The sequence below is a fragment of the Rhinolophus ferrumequinum genome, chromosome 22, assembly GCF_004115265.2.
Source record: "Rhinolophus ferrumequinum isolate MPI-CBG mRhiFer1 chromosome 22, mRhiFer1_v1.p, whole genome shotgun sequence".
Taxonomy (NCBI): Eukaryota; Metazoa; Chordata; class Mammalia; order Chiroptera; family Rhinolophidae; genus Rhinolophus; species Rhinolophus ferrumequinum.
Window position 1 is genome coordinate 46,841,477 of NC_046305.1, and position 15,407 is coordinate 46,856,883.

The 15,407-nt window shown below is 47.9% G+C and overlaps 1 pseudogene; it reads left to right on the forward strand.

Annotated features, from left to right (window-relative positions):
- Nucleotides 1-11,584: 11,584 nt before the first annotated feature.
- On the forward strand, nt 11,585-15,017 carry LOC117015080 (elongation factor 2-like; annotated as a pseudogene).
- The last annotated feature ends 390 nt before the right edge of the window (nt 15,018-15,407 follow it).

Sequence of the window (15,407 nt, forward strand, 5' to 3'; positions counted from 1 at the left end):
TGTTGAGGGGTGGAGGTCTGGGGAGAAGGAGGGTTAGTCAGCCAGGAACGCTTCTCAGGGTAAATGAAAATGAGTTGGATTGAAGGAGCAGAGGGAGCCTCCAGAGGAAGAGGAGAGAGGGAAGGCATCCCCGGCCCTGGAATCAGCATCCCTGAAAGCCAGAGGGGAGAGAGAGAGAGAGAGAGAGTGACCCAACAGAGAAATGGCTGTTGGGCCCAAACGAGGCTGTAAGAAAGCGACAAGAAATGAGCAGGGAAGAAATCGGGTGCCAGGACCCGGACAGCTTTGAACGGTGAGTTAAGAAGGAGTCTGGCCTTGGGCCCAGGGCCTCCGCAAAGTGTCTGCAGGATTTGATAAGACAGTGCCATTAGCAGATGTCCATTTTAGGAAGACCACTCTGGCCTAGCTGTGGAGGACGGACAGGAGGGGTTCCTGCAGGAGGGTGGGGGTGTTGCTGCAAATCCAGCCAAGAGGTCATGGTGACCAGGGCCACGGAAGCAGCAATGGGGAGGGAGCGGGGTGAGCAGGTCCCCTTGAGGCGGGAGGTAGGCTCCATGGAGTGGCTGGTTGAAGGTGAGGAATGGGCCAGAAAAACCAGTTCCACCTCAACAGCTGAGATCAGGATACCTAGGATCAGGTTAGATGGATTGGAGTCTGAGATGCCTGAGGGGCGTGCAAGTGAAGAGGTCCAAAAGGCGCTGGGGGTGGGGGTAGGGTGGAGTTCAGAACTCAGAAAGGAGCTATGAGTTGGGGTGTGAGACATTTTTCCACCCTAACGAACAGTATGATAGTGAAAGGATATAGTGAAGGAATAGACTGATAATTCACTTATAAAAAAGAAATGAATACCACCCCCCAGCATGCAGGGCAATGAAGGACATGCTCCAGGGGATACAAAAGTAACTAAGGGGTCTCATTTGCCCCCCACCCCTCTCCCTTGGCTGTAAGTTTCTTGCCAGCAGGATTTGTCCTTAAATAATCATTTATTCCAAATAACTCTTGGTATTGTGACCTGCATATAGTAATCGCACTGTAAACACTTCAATTAAATTGAATTGGATTAAGTATTTATCACATACGCCGAGTGTTATATTGAAAATCTCCTCTTGTGCATTAAATATTACCCCTTTCCCCAAGACAACCCTGACTCTCTCTTCTCTTTATCTGCTAGACCCCTTCATTTATTTATTGAGCATCTACTGTGTGCCCAGAAAACTCTGCTCTCATGGCGCTTACGTTCTAGGGGGAAACAGACAATGAACCGTAAATATTTAACATGACATGTGTTCTGAGGGAACACATGTGGGCTAAGGGAATCCTGTGTGTATGTGTGCGGGGTAGGGAGGAGGTGCGGCGATCAGGGAAGACCTCTCAGGGGCAGTGACATTTGACCAGAGACCAGATTAAAGGGAAGGAGGGAGCCTTGGGGGTTTCTGGAGGAAGAGCATTCCAAGGTTCGGAACAGCAAGGGCAAAGCCCCTTAACAAGCTCAGAAACTAAAAGGTGTGTTAGTGTGCTTGAAAGGGCCTAAGAGAGAAGAGGAAGACGTGTTTTCCAAGAAGTCACAGAGGTGAAATCCTGTAGGTCCTTACAGGCCATGAGAGCACTTTGGATTGTTCTTACCTGAAAAGAAAGGCTAGAACTTTGGGGGGAGAGGGGTAAAAGTGGGGGCGGGGCACTAAACAGGAGGTTCAGGTGAGAGATGACCAAGGTGGCAGAGATACAGGTGATGAGAAAGGTGTGGAATCTGGAAGCATTTTGAAAGTATACTCAATGGAATTTTCTGAAGAATTGGATATGGAGAGGGAGAGAAAGAGAAGAGTCAAGGAATCTTCCAGAACATCTCCCTCGGCCTGCTTTGGAGCTGACCCCACCAAGCTGCCCAACCTCTTCTCCAAGACAAGCCTTCCCAAGCGTTTGCTCCCCCACTTCCTCCATCTTTGAATTCTGTACTCAATTATCCCTTCTCAGTTCTTTCTTTTCAACCCACCCCACCTCCTATCACCTCTTGCATCCTTCTGGATGATCTCTCAAGCCTCAACTTCCATCACCACCCCAGAAACGTTACGGTGGGTTCCCAGCACAGCATCTTTGTAATTCCCACATTGATGGAACAGCTAAGATAATCTAAGATCGTTCCAGAACTGTGCTAACTGTAGGGCAGGGAGAGTAAAAAGTTCAATTCAAAGAATGCCTCTGCCCTCCACACATAGAAACAATTAAATGAAGTAAGCGCTGGACAGTGGCATGATGGTGGCCCTTTCGGGAGGTCATCTGCAGGCAGAGAAAGCGTCACAAGGGAAGGAGAAGCCTTGGAGGACAGGAGGGGACATATGTCTGGTGCCCGGGGCCTAACAGGAGTAGTTTGCTTCACAACATCTTATGTTGGAATGTTGAAGCCTCTCCTAGATTACCGGCAATCAGGTGGATATTTGGGATGTTTTGGAAGACTCCTTAACCTTCCCCCGCAACCCCCCAGGGAGGAAATTCAGAAGGCTACAGAAGCCAGGCTGACGCACAGCTTCAGCAAAGCGTGGCAGTTGCGAACAAAGCTCCAGTGTCGCCTGATTTTCTTACTCATCAAGAAAAGCGGGAAATCCTGATTTTCGTTGAATTCTTCCTAATCTTTTTTTTTTCATTGGAAGCTAGTGTTTAAAAAGAAATAAAACCCTGTGAGAGAGCAACAACACAGAATCTGTGGGTAGGATATGGCCACTGGTGCTATCAGTTTGAGGTCTCCAGACCTATTGTAGCTATAATCAAAGGCTAATATAAAACCACAAGTGACATGAAGTTACAAAGGAAAAAAAAAAAAAGGGGAGGGGGGCATTCGCCAAATTCTCTTTTGCCAACTGACAAAAAAGTTGAGGGCAAGGCATTTTGTATAAATATCCCCTGACACATGGTGCTCATAAGCACCGACGTTAATTGCTCTTACTACACTTTGAAATGCCAAGTGGGAGGCGCAAAACTCCCCACCGCCAAATAATTCTGATGGCAAGCTTTCTTCCTGAGGATTGCCTGCCTGCACAGGCGAGGATACCCAAAGCTGAAAACTACAGATAGCTTACACAGGATGCCATATGTCTTAAAAAAAAAAAAAAAAATCGAGTTGACTATTACATTTTGATTGAGATCAGGGTAGCCAGGGGATAGGTCCCTAAAGCCTTCCCCACCTGTGGGCGCCATCTGGCGTTGGAGAAGGGTCTGGATTTGTCCCCCACCCCCACCATGGAACTTTGAAAGACTTTTTTTCCAGCGAGAGAAGTTAAGATTCTATTCAGCTACCATTCTCCTTTCTTCACAAAACCCCAGACCTGTGCTCGCTTATTCTCTGGCTGACAGAGAACAGTGGGTCTGGGAAAGAATGCCTGGGTGTGTGTCCCAGATTTGTGTTTCCTGACACTTGACTCTGGTCAAGTTACTTTGCCTCTCTCACCCTTGGTTCCTCATTTGTAAAAGGGGATAACAATAGCACCTGTCCTCACAGTGAGGTTATAAGGATTAAATGAGCTGATGTAGAGAAAGAACTTAGCAAAATGCCTGGTACTTAGTACTCAGTACTCAGTATTCATGAGCTATTGTCTTCGCAAATGATGAACCTCACACAGTCTGAGGAGCAGGGAACAAGAAGCCAGAAATTCTAGCTTTCAGTCCAGGCTCTGCTGCTTATGCTGACTTTGGACGTCTCTGGACCCAACTTTCTTCTTCTATAAGATGACTTTTGGTTTGCCTCACCAGAAGGTCTCAAACTGGCTGTGCATGAATTACTCCAGAAACATTAAAAACACCGATTCCCAGGCCCGACCTGGAAGTTCCAGTTTCCAAATGTCAGTGTGAGACTGAACAAGATGGGCTCGTCCAACTCAAAATGTGATGATGGGTTTTCACGAATCCACGATCCTAGTATCTCCTCTATTCAAGTTCACTTCTGATTTTGATTGATAGTTCCCTCAACTATGTAGTTTGTCACCCAGATCAAAAGAATCAGAAGAGCTCCTCTTTTCCACCCATGTGTCGTTCTGAACTTGGTTCTGACCACGGCCCAGAGGCTTCCAACCTTCCCACCCCAAACCTTGAGCATGTCACTACTCTCCATCCCTCTTTTTCAAAATCTCGGCAAACCCGGATTTTTTTTTTTTTCAACACAACAGCAGTTTTAGATCCTCTTTTCACATCCACCTCTGGCTCACCACCTGGCTCTTCCCTCCATGCACTCCCTCCCTTTGCTAAAGAATGGACATACCCCAGAGCCTGGGGGCTAGGCAAGGAGTTTGAGCTCAGGCTGAAGGCCATGACACTTGTCATGTCGTACTGACTGCTCTGAGTTACATTGGCTGACCCCCAATCTCTCTCTCTCTCTCTCTCTCTCTCTCTCTCTCTCTCTCTCTCTCTCTCTCTCTCGATGGCCCAGGGTAGCTGGGCTGGCTGCCAGGGCTGGCTGCCACTTTCAACCATGCTGTTATCCAGGTAGAGGACTCTTAAGAATTTAGCTTGGCCTCTCTGGTGAAACAAACAGACAAAAATCTTAGTTTGATTATAGAGATTCCGTCCTTGCCCAGGGGAAGGTGTGTCACCATAGATCTGAGATTCTAAGAATCCAGACAACCATGAGCTTATCACAGAATAGAACTTTCTGCATGTGAGGATGCTCTTTCTGAGAGAGACACTGTAACCCCACTGATTGCCAGGGCTGTCTGGCCTGATCGGGCTGGCATGTTGCCTCTTTCTATAAAAGAGTAGGAAGCCATTGGCAACTGTCACCCAAATGTATATGAGCCCAGCTGACAGTTTCCACAAGTTCACTTGGAAGGTAATTATTTGGAACTCAGAACATATTTCCCCATAAGAATAATATAATAAATGGTGATTATGTTTCCAGTCTGACACACAAGTCTGTTTAACCCTTCATAGGCTTAAAGTGCTACATATTTTTAGAGGAAAAAAAGCAGTAAACCAACAATACAGTTGAACCAGCAGTGATTAAATAATACAAGGTTAAAAAATAACATTGGGGCAAGAATTTTTTTTTTTCCCTTTCTTGGGAAAAAAAACATTAACAAAGATTCAGATTTCAGCATAGCTCGGGGTGCTGAAAAAAGCTGGCAAGCTTCCTGTCCTCGTGGAGTTTACATTTTGTATTTATTTGGCTGTTTATCGTCTGTCTTCCCCATGAGAAAGTAAGCTCTCTGTGGGCCTGGATCTTGTCCGTTTTGTTCTCTTGCGCATGCCCCAGGCCTAGCACATTGGATGTGCTCAATAAATATTTGTTGAATAAATGAGTAAATGAATTCTACTTGGGGAAACAAACAAACAAGTAAGCAAATAAGCAACAAACAAGTAAGCAAATGTCAGATGGTGAGAAGTGCTATGAAGAGAATGAAGGGATGGAGGTGGCTGTTTTCATGAAAGTCTTCTCTGAGGAAATGATATTTGCACAGAGACCTGAATGAGGAATTGAGTCATGGGAGAAAGGGGGCGGGGGGCAGGAGGACTGCTGCTTTTGGTAATATCAGACCAGGAAATGCGAACCCAGGTTCCCACTGTCAACTAAAACACCTGGACAAAACTTAAATAATGTTAAAAACAGAGTTATTTACATGGTGAGGAATCACCAGGCAAAAGTTAAGAGAAGGGAAGGGCCGTCACTCAGAGTCACTGTCTCCCCAAGGACATCTATGGAGAGGCAGTAAATATCTGCAAAACTGAGTGGGGCTTTGGGTGGCTTCACAAGGCAAGGAGACAAATATTTAACCCTAGAACTTAGGTTAAAGTGCTTCTAGACTGGGGACAGCACCAGGTACTTTCCAGAAGCAAAAGAAAATCCTTTTCAGAGGAAGATCCTCTCACGCTGGGCCACTAATTATTCCCAAAATAAAATTTTCAGCTTATACTCTAGCATTACATCTCGTCTTCAGATATCACCAGGAAATAAGACAACATTAGTGAGAAACGGCAGAAAACGGAAACAGGACTGCAAAATCTTGAGTTATCGGATTCATTCAACACAGTCAATAGGGCAACCATGCTAACTATGTTCAAAGAAGTAAAATTCAAACTTGAAAATGTTGTCAGAGAAACTGCAAGTACACAAAGATCTGAGGGAAGAGCATTCCGGGCTCAGAGGAAAACAAGTGCAAAGGCCCTGAGGCAGAAACAAGCTTGGCACGTTTGAGACATAGAAAGTCAGTGTGGCAGGAGCAGAGAGAGCAGGAGAGAGATTGGTGGAGGGTGAATTCAGAAAGGAAGGTGAAAGCCAGATCATTTGGGTTTTTGGGAAATCTGGGTTTTATCCCATGAGTCAGAGGAAGCCATTGAATGGCTTAGAACATCAAAGTGGCGGGACGCAATTTACATTTTTAAAAGGTCAATCTGACTGTTGTATAGGAAATAGACTCTAGGGAAGCAAAAATAGAAGTAACAAGACCCATTAGTAGATTATTACACGGTCCAGGTGAGAGATGATGGAGAATTAGACTAGAGTGGTGGTGATGGAAGTGATGACAAGTGAATTCAGAATATACTTTGAAGGGAGAGCTGACAATACTTCCTGTTGGATTAGACATGGGGTGGGGTGTGAGAAGCAGGTCAGAACAGCTCCCCACCCCAATATACCTTCTGTGTGGCCCTCTTCTCCCCCAACCCCACATGGTCTCTACTCCCCTCTCAGTAGACTACCCTCTTATGGTACTTTCAGCCCAGTCCTTTTTTTCTGAGCTTTACACTTATAAAGCCAATCATCTTTTGAAATGTTCTCCCTGGATGTAACCAAATCTTAGACTGGCCATGTCCAAAACTTGGCTTGTTATTTTTCCCTGTAAACTGTGTTTCCTCCTCAATTTCCTGCTCAGTTAATGATACCACTTTTCACTCAATTATATAAACGAGAACCTTTGGTTTATGTGATTAATTTTGTACGTCTCACTTTCCATGTTCACTTCCTTGGTAACTGGGACTGCCAATTCTATCTCCTCCACATCTTTCGAAGCTGTCTGTTCCTTTCTGTTCTCATGGCTCCTGCCCTAGCTCAGACTTCATTGCCTCTTCCTAGACGACTGTCATGGTTTCCCACCTGGTCTCCAAGGTGGTGGTCTCACTATCTTTTCATCCACCCTTCTAAAGAGCAAACATGACTCTTTTAGGGCTACCAATCGCTTCCAGAAGATTCAGACTCCTTCAAATGGCTTATAAGCATCCCAGTTACTCTTGATCTTTCTCCAACTTATCTATGCTCTGATTCTTCCCACTTTGACCCGGTCTTACATAGTCACCTATGGTTTCCTGGACGTGCCTTATATGCTGTTATTCTGCTAGGTCTGCCTTTTCTCCTTTCACTATCCATCGACTTGGCAAACTCCCACCCTTCTTGGAGGAACAGCTGAAGCATCAGCTTCTCTACGAAGCAGCCCACCTTCTTCCCATGCTTGCTTCCTCCCAGCATTGAAAGCTCTGCACTTAGTACAGACCTCTAGGGTCTATAGTGCCTTTGCACTGATTTAGGTAATTTGTTTACATGTGTGTTTTACCTAGTGAGCTTCTGGAGATCAGACTGCCTGATGTGACTGTGTCTTCTGCTCCCCGTTCTGCACCGATACCGAGCGGGCACTGGACTAAAGCTTTATGGAATGGGTGAAGGAGTGCGTAAGTGAATCCCTGGACTATACCTGCAAGCACGCGGAGTGCATCCCAGCCCCTGGGCTCCAGGAAGCGACAGCAGCCAGGGTTTGCGGGTATATCATGAGCTTCTCTGGCTGACTTAGTCCTTGGCGTAGCAGGCGTCAAACTGCTCTGGAAAGATGATTTATGCAAACAAGTAGGAAGTCAAATTCTTTTGTTTCTACTTGTACCCAAGAGGCTTCATTACTGGTCAGTCTCGTGAGTTCCATCTACAAAGGCCCCTGGCAAGGGATATCCGTCCCCTGCCACCACTACCCATCTCCCTGAGAACTCACGTCCCGCCCCAATTCAGACTTCCTGGCATTTGGGACTTAATCAGGAACAGCATGTCTGCTGAGGCTTTAGGTAAATTTGACAGTGTTTAGGAGCCTACATACGTGCCTTCAGTTTACAACACAAATTAGCATACGTGGACCTGACCGAGCTTTTTTCATAGTCACTTGCCATTGCTATGACCCCCTCCACCCTCATCTTCCCCTTCTTCTCCTCACTTATAATTTTCCATTTATGGGAGAAGGGGTGGGAGGGAGCAGAAAGGGAAGAAAACAAGTAGGAAAAGAGAAATTGAACCAGATACAAAAAATTGAGAAAAGGAAGAAAAGAGCAGAAGGGAAAGAAAAGAGAAAGACAGAGAGAAAGAAAAGGGAGAGAGAGAGCAGTGGAGAGAGAGAGAAATCTTTAAATTAACCATACATGTGACTGTGAACTATATCTGAAGTATCTCGACTTAAGCAGCAGGGACCTCATGACAGATATTAAATATTTAATTGACTGGAGAAACCAATCAGAGAACAAAGCCCCTTTTCTTTGTGAGCTATCATATGATAACCCAAACACAGTAGTTACTATTTTTCTCCAGACCCTATCAACCACAGCCGTCTGGGTCTTGGTTGTAGACCATTTAAAAAAAAAAAATGCATGTGTGTATCAGTCACAAGACCAAATAAGCCTCCTTTGCAACAATGGCTGACCTGTGGGATTCAGCAGAGCTGTTCCCAGCCCACTCCTGGCCGCCAGATGTCAGACAGTCAGGGGTTCCCTTTTATCTTCACCCACCGCAGAGCCATGTCACCCAGCTCAGTGGTGGGGATTCACAACCATTTCTGAACCCCACCCCAGATCTGAGGGAGGCCTAATCTTGCCTGAGGCCAGCTGGGGGGAGGAGGGGGAGCGAGCAAAGCTGCCTGGAAGTAGGTGGGGTTAGATTTGTTCCCAAAGTTCTGGGGCTTGTTTTCAGCCTGGGAAACCAGTTGTTACCACGAGGAAAAAAGAGGAAGCCCTAATTTCAGGGTTTGAAAGAAGCACCATAAGCTGGAGGACATGGAGGGAACATGCAAGTCTTCCTCCCATGGGTGTGTTAATCTAAAAATAAAAGCCAAAGTGAGAGGCAACAAGCATTTATTTGAGATCCAGGAGAATAGCTAGTCTGCAAGCCCCGATTCAGGCAGAAACCCAAACTGTTCTCATTAGGAGGCGAAGGCAATGGGTGTTTATGAAAAAGGGAAGGGGAACAATTATATCAGTAGAAGGAGGGAATTTCTATAAGAGCAGATAAGCTAATGTAGTGATTCTAAAGAATGTTTTTAACTTTTAGTCCGGTAGTCATAATATCTGCTTTCTTGTTATCTTTGCAAACAGTTGTCTGGGATACAATGCTGTTTTAGGCCCAGTCCAAAGGTTATTTTGCCCAGTTTTAACTTTCCAAAAGGCTTGAGAAGAAAGATCCCCTACTCTGTTTTAAAGTGGCTCTGTTTATATTATTTTCCAGGTGCTTTCCTGGTGGTCCTGTATTCATTCTACTGTAGAGACAGCTGAACGATTCCCAGGCTCTACCCCTTCCTGCATCTCCTTCTGGCCCAGTACTTTCTCCTCTTCTTCCTCCTCCTCTTCTTTCATAACTGGGGACTTGGATCAGCAATCGAACTCCCGGAGGGCAGTCGGAAGTCACATCACACCAAGATGGTGACCAGAGGGCCACCAAGCTGCCAGCCCCAGCTCTGGGGCATGAGAGAACACTGGAAAGGCAAATGACAATTTGGCTTGGTAGTTATCAGCTTGAATTCCAAATTTCCTCTTTTACGACTACGTGACCGCCGATAATTTAATTAAACAACCGCCTCAGTTTCCTCGTCTGCCAAATGAAGATAATAGCACCGGCTTTACATGAGAGGATATTGTAGTGCTGTTTTCTTTCTTTTTAAATAGGGTTAGCGTGGGGAGCGCAGGGGCAATACACTGGGCGAAACACTTAGCACATAGTACATGCTCCAATATGTACTATGACATTTGTGTTATTTAACAAATATGATTAAACACCAACTCAAGGGGCCAGCCCGGTGGCTCAGGTGGTTGGAGCTCCGTGCTCCTAACACCGAAGGCTGCCAGTTCGATTCCCACATGGGCCAGTGGGCTCTCAACCACAAGGTTGCCAGTTCAACTCTCGCAAGGGATGGTTGGCTGCGCCCCCTGCAACTAACAACGGCAACTGGACCTGGAGGTGAACTGCGCCCTGCACAACTAAGATTGAAAGGACAACAACTTGACTTGGAAAAAGCCCTGGAAGTACACACTGTTCCCCAATAAAGTCCTATTCTCCTTCCCCAATAAAATCTTTAAAAAAAAAAAAAAACCCACAAAAGAAACCCAACTCAGTGCCAGGCTCTATTTCAGGTGCTGGGCGAACAAAACAGGTAAAAGGGAAATCCTGCTCTCAAGGAGTTAACCAGACAATAAACAAGTAAATAAGTAAAATATATGGTATGCCAGATGATGAAGAGTGTTATGAGAAAGCTAAAACCAGGCAGCGGATAAAGGAGAGCTGGAGGAGGAAGGATTACACTTTTCAATAGAGCAGTCAGCAACTCCCTACAAAAGTGATATTTGAATAAAGACTGGAAGGAGGCGAAGGAGCCCAGCAGGCAGATGTTTGAGTAAGAACAGTCTGGGCCGAGGGAACGGTGAGTGCAAAGGCCCTAAGGCGGGAGAGCACCAGGTCGATTGAGAAACACCCAGGAGCCGGTGTGGCTGGAGCTAAGTTAGGGAGGGAGAACAGTGGGAAATGAGGTCACAGAGGTAAGGGCTGGTGTGCCAGAAGGGAGGGTGGCGCCAGGGAGTGCAATCGTGTAGGCACTTGTTGGCCATTGTAAGAACTTTGGAGAGTTTTAAGGAGAGGGGTGATATAATCTGATTAATGTTTTAACATGATTGCGCAGGCTGATGTGTTGAAAATAGGCTGGGGGGTCAAGAGTGGCAGCAGGGAAACCGATCAAAGGCCAGGGCAGTGACTACGGAGAGGTGTGCTCACTTTGGCCAGGTGGCAGAAAAGGAGGTGGGAGCAGTGGTTGGATTCAGGATATGTCATTTAAGGGAGAGCTGACGGAATTGGATGAGGCATATGAAAACAACAGAAGAGTTCTAGACTATCTCTAAGGTTTTCGGCCTGAGCAATGGAGAGGATGGAATGCCCATTGATTGAGATGGGAAAGACTGGAGGTGGAGAAGATTGGCGTCGGGGCAGTAGATGGCATGAATTCTGTTTTGGACACTGTGAGACATTATTACAATGATTATAATTATATTAATAGCTTCCAAAGAGTCATGCACTGGGGCTTGTACACTGGGACTTGCCTTCTTAGAATGCTGCCTCATCCATGTAAAAAAAACCCACTGTCCTGCTGGGGAGTCACCTGGAGGACAACCAAAGTGTCCTGGACGACAGCTCCAGCTAATGGCTAGACAAGTAAGTGAGGGCATCTTAAACCACCCCGTCCCAGTAAAGCCTCTAGAGCCCTACAGTTGCATAAGAGACCCCAGGCGAGACCAGCAGGTGAACCATCTGGCTGAGCCCAGCCCAAACTGCCACTAAGCTGCAGGGTTTGTTACACAGCGATAGAAAACTGGTATAACCATGTTAAAGGTGGGATGCCGTATGGACATTCAAATTAGGGTGTCGAGTAGGCAGTTGGATGTCAGAGTGGAAAATTCAGGGGAGATGTCCAGGCTGAAACACATCTTAAACATATAGCCCATAGATAGTGAAAGCCATGAGACTGATAAAGCACCAGGGATGTGAGTACAGGTAAGGCAAGAAAAAGTCCAAGGACTGAGCCCTGGGACACCAAATCTTTTCGAAAGGAAGAAGAAAATGCAAATGTGAAAGAAAAGGACCAGCCAGTACAATAGGAGAAGAACCAGGCATGTGTGGTATTCGGGAAACCAAGTAACAGAGTGTGTTTCTGGGAGAAAGCAGGACCCAGTTACATTGCATACTGCGAACTAAGTGATCAATAAAGGAGGACTGAGAACTGATTACTGGAGACAGCCAATGAACGTCTTTGGTTGGCTCGAGAGGAAGGGTTTTCGTGGAGTGATAAGCGTGGACGCCTGCTTAGAAGGAGTTAAAGAGACAATGGGAGGAGAGGAATTAGAGCCGTGGCTGTAGATAACCCCTTTGAGAAATGATGACATAGAGAAGTAGGTCGACAGTGGTAGAAAGACGTGCAGTCAAGAGCGTGTTTTAAGGTTGGGAGCATGTTGTTTATGGATGGGAATGATCTAGTAGAGAGAGGAAGATCAAGTGATCCAGTTTGCTGGATGACGTCCTTGAGTAGACGAGTAGGGGAGGGACCTAGGGTACAAGTGGAAGCATCGGCCCGAGCGGGGAGCAAGGATGGATCATACATGCTGTGGGGGGAAAGGCAGACTATGTGGGCACTGATGTAAGTGGGTCAGTAGATGTAGGTAGAAGAATGTGGAATTTCTTTGCTTATATTTGTGCCACAAGGTCATTGACTGAGCTTGAGAATAGGGGAGGAGGTGTTGGAAGGTGAAGGAGGAAGGGCATAAAAATAAATGGTAGCCATTGTTATTATTTCCCTGTGGGAGGTGAGGGTTCTCATCCTACTCGTTACTATCCAAGAGCTCAAGACTCCTGGCCTGGTGGGCCCAGGCTTCATGGAGCCTATAATACCGAGTGACCTTGGTTGGCGCTATTGTTACTTCCTCCTGGACACGGAACCCAGTTTTGTTTGGATATGTGGTGGCCATGTGCTTAGGGGCGTCTGAGTTTTTCCCGTCTGTGACTCTTGGTTAGTCTGAGCCAATCAAGACAAGCCTGTCCTCTTTGCCAGCAACTGTGTTAGACCTGGTCGTGTGTCGTAATTTTGATGAATGATACTTGTATGTGAGGAGATTTGCTGGCTGTGCCTTAGAAGAGATTTTTTTTCTTACAGTAAGTGAAGGAATGACTTCTTTTCTTTTCTCCCCAGGGCTTTGTCTGTGTGAGAAACGTGGACGTGTAGCAGCCACACTGAGACCAGGTCAAAGGGTGGCCTACCTGCTGAAGCAGGCAGGTCAACTGGACCGCTGAACCCAACCCCAGAGCCTGCCTACCTCCAAACACCATGGTATGTGAGCTATTGTTATATATTTTCCTCATTGACTATATCTTTTGTGTTCATTCATCTGTGATTTGCAAATTGGAAGAATCCGGATACACAGCGTATCAGCAAAATACGTAGATGCAGATTTCAGCTTGGCTTTATTGAGGACACACATTCAATCCAAATAAAATGAGAACCATGCGCCAGGCGTGGTATTAGACACAGATGAATAAAACTCCTTCCCATGAATGTCTTCTAACAAATCTGTGCGTACAAGTCTGCCACTGGTCCCCACGGCAAGGTGCTGCCGTGGACGTTCTGCCAGCTTATCCTAGACCCCATCTTCAAGGCGTCTGACGCCATCATGACTTTCAAGAAAGAGGAGATAGCAGAAGTGATTGAAAAACTGGACATCACATTGGACAGCAAAGATAAGGTCAAAGAAGTCAAACCGCTTCTGACGGCTGTCATGCGCTGCTGGCTGCTCACGGGGACGCCCTGCAGCAAACGACCACCATCCCCCTGCCTTCCCCCATGATGGTCCAGAGGTACCACTGTGAGTGCCTGTATGAGGTCACCCCCTCCGACCACCCGACAGCCATAAACATTGAAAGCTGTGAACCCACAGGGCCCGTTATGACGTACATTTTCAAATTGGTGCCAACCTCTGACAAAGGCCAGTTTGACACCTTCCGCCGGGTCTTCTTGGGGCTGGTGCCCACTGGCCTCAAGGTCAGATTCCTGGGGCCAAACTACACACCTGGGAAGGAGGAGGACCTATACCTGAAGCCCATCCAGAGAACACTCCTGATGATGGGCCGTTCGGTGGCACCCATGGAAGCCGTGCCTCGCGGGCCTGGTGGGTGTGGACCAGTCCCCAGGGAAGGGTGGCACCATCACCACCTGCGAGCACGCCCACAACAGGTGGGTGGTGAAGTTCGGCGTGAGCCCCATCGTCAGGGTTGCCGTTGCCCAAGCTGGTGGAGGGCCGGAAGCGGCTGGCCGAGTCCCACCCCAGGTGAAGTGCATCATCCAGGGGTTGGCGGAGCACGTCAGAGCCAGGCCGGTGAGCTGCACCTGGAGAGCTGCCCGGAGGGCCTGCAGGAGGACCACGGCGGCATTGCCATCAAGAAATCCAACCCGATCATCCACCGAGACTCGGTCAGCGAGCAGTCGAACGTGCTCGGCCTGCACAAGTCCCCCAACAAGCACAACCGGCTGTACAGGAAGGCGCCGCCCTTCCCCCACCGCCTGGCCGCCGCCGCCGAGGACGAGGTGTCCGTCCGCCAGGAGCTCAAGCAGCCGGCCGCTACCTGGCCGAGAAGTGGGACGTGGCCGAGACTCGCAAGATCTGCTGCTCCGGACCGGATGGCCCTGGGCCCAGCATTTATACCGACATCACCGAGGGTGCGCAAGCACCTCCATGAGATCAAGGACAGCTTGGCGGCCGGCTTCCAGGGGCCACTACAGAGGGGGCGCTGCGTGGGAACATGCGGGCTGTCCACGACGTACGTAACGCTGCATGCTGACGCCATCCCCCGCAGAGGTGGCCGGGTCATCCCCACGGCCCAGTGCTGCCTCTACGCCAGCGTGCTGACCACCCAGCCCTGGCTTCTGGAGCCCATCTACCTCGTGGAGATCCAGTGTCCAGAACACGTGGTTGGTGGCATCTCCGGTGTCCTGAACAAGAAGCGGGGCCACGTCTTCGTGGAGTCCCAGGTGGCCAGCACCCCCATGTTTGTCGTGAAGGCCTGCTGCCCATCAGTGAGTCCTTTGGCGTCACCACTGACCTGAGGTCCAACACAGTGGCCGGGCCTTCCCTCGGTGCATGTTTGGCCACCGGCAGATCCTGTCTGGAGACGCCTTGGACGACACCAGCCACCCCAGCCAGGTGGTGGCCGAGACGCGCAAGTGCAGGGAAGGCATCCAGTCTCGGACAACTTCCTGGACAAATCCTAGACTGCGCTTCCCGCAGCCTGCCACAGGCGCAGCCCCTCGCCGGCCCACGATCAACCACAGCAAGTCCTCACACGCTCACGACACCTCGAGACCATCCAGACCTAGAGGCAGGGCACGGCACATGAACACTCGATGCCGTTTCTTTCCACATTTATTTCAAGATTTCAGAGGCAACAGAAATGCCCTCGCTGCAGGCGCTGGTGGGGAAGCAGGATGGGCAACCCAACACTTTTTTTTCCATTTCAGAGGGAAACGCATATCCAAAAAAATGTTAAATAAATGCATTAAGAGATTTAAAAAATGAAAATAAAAATGAAATATAGAAGTTACTATTTTAGAAAGCAGAATCTGTTAAGTACTTTGAAAAAGGCATAGGAGGTCAAAGAAGAT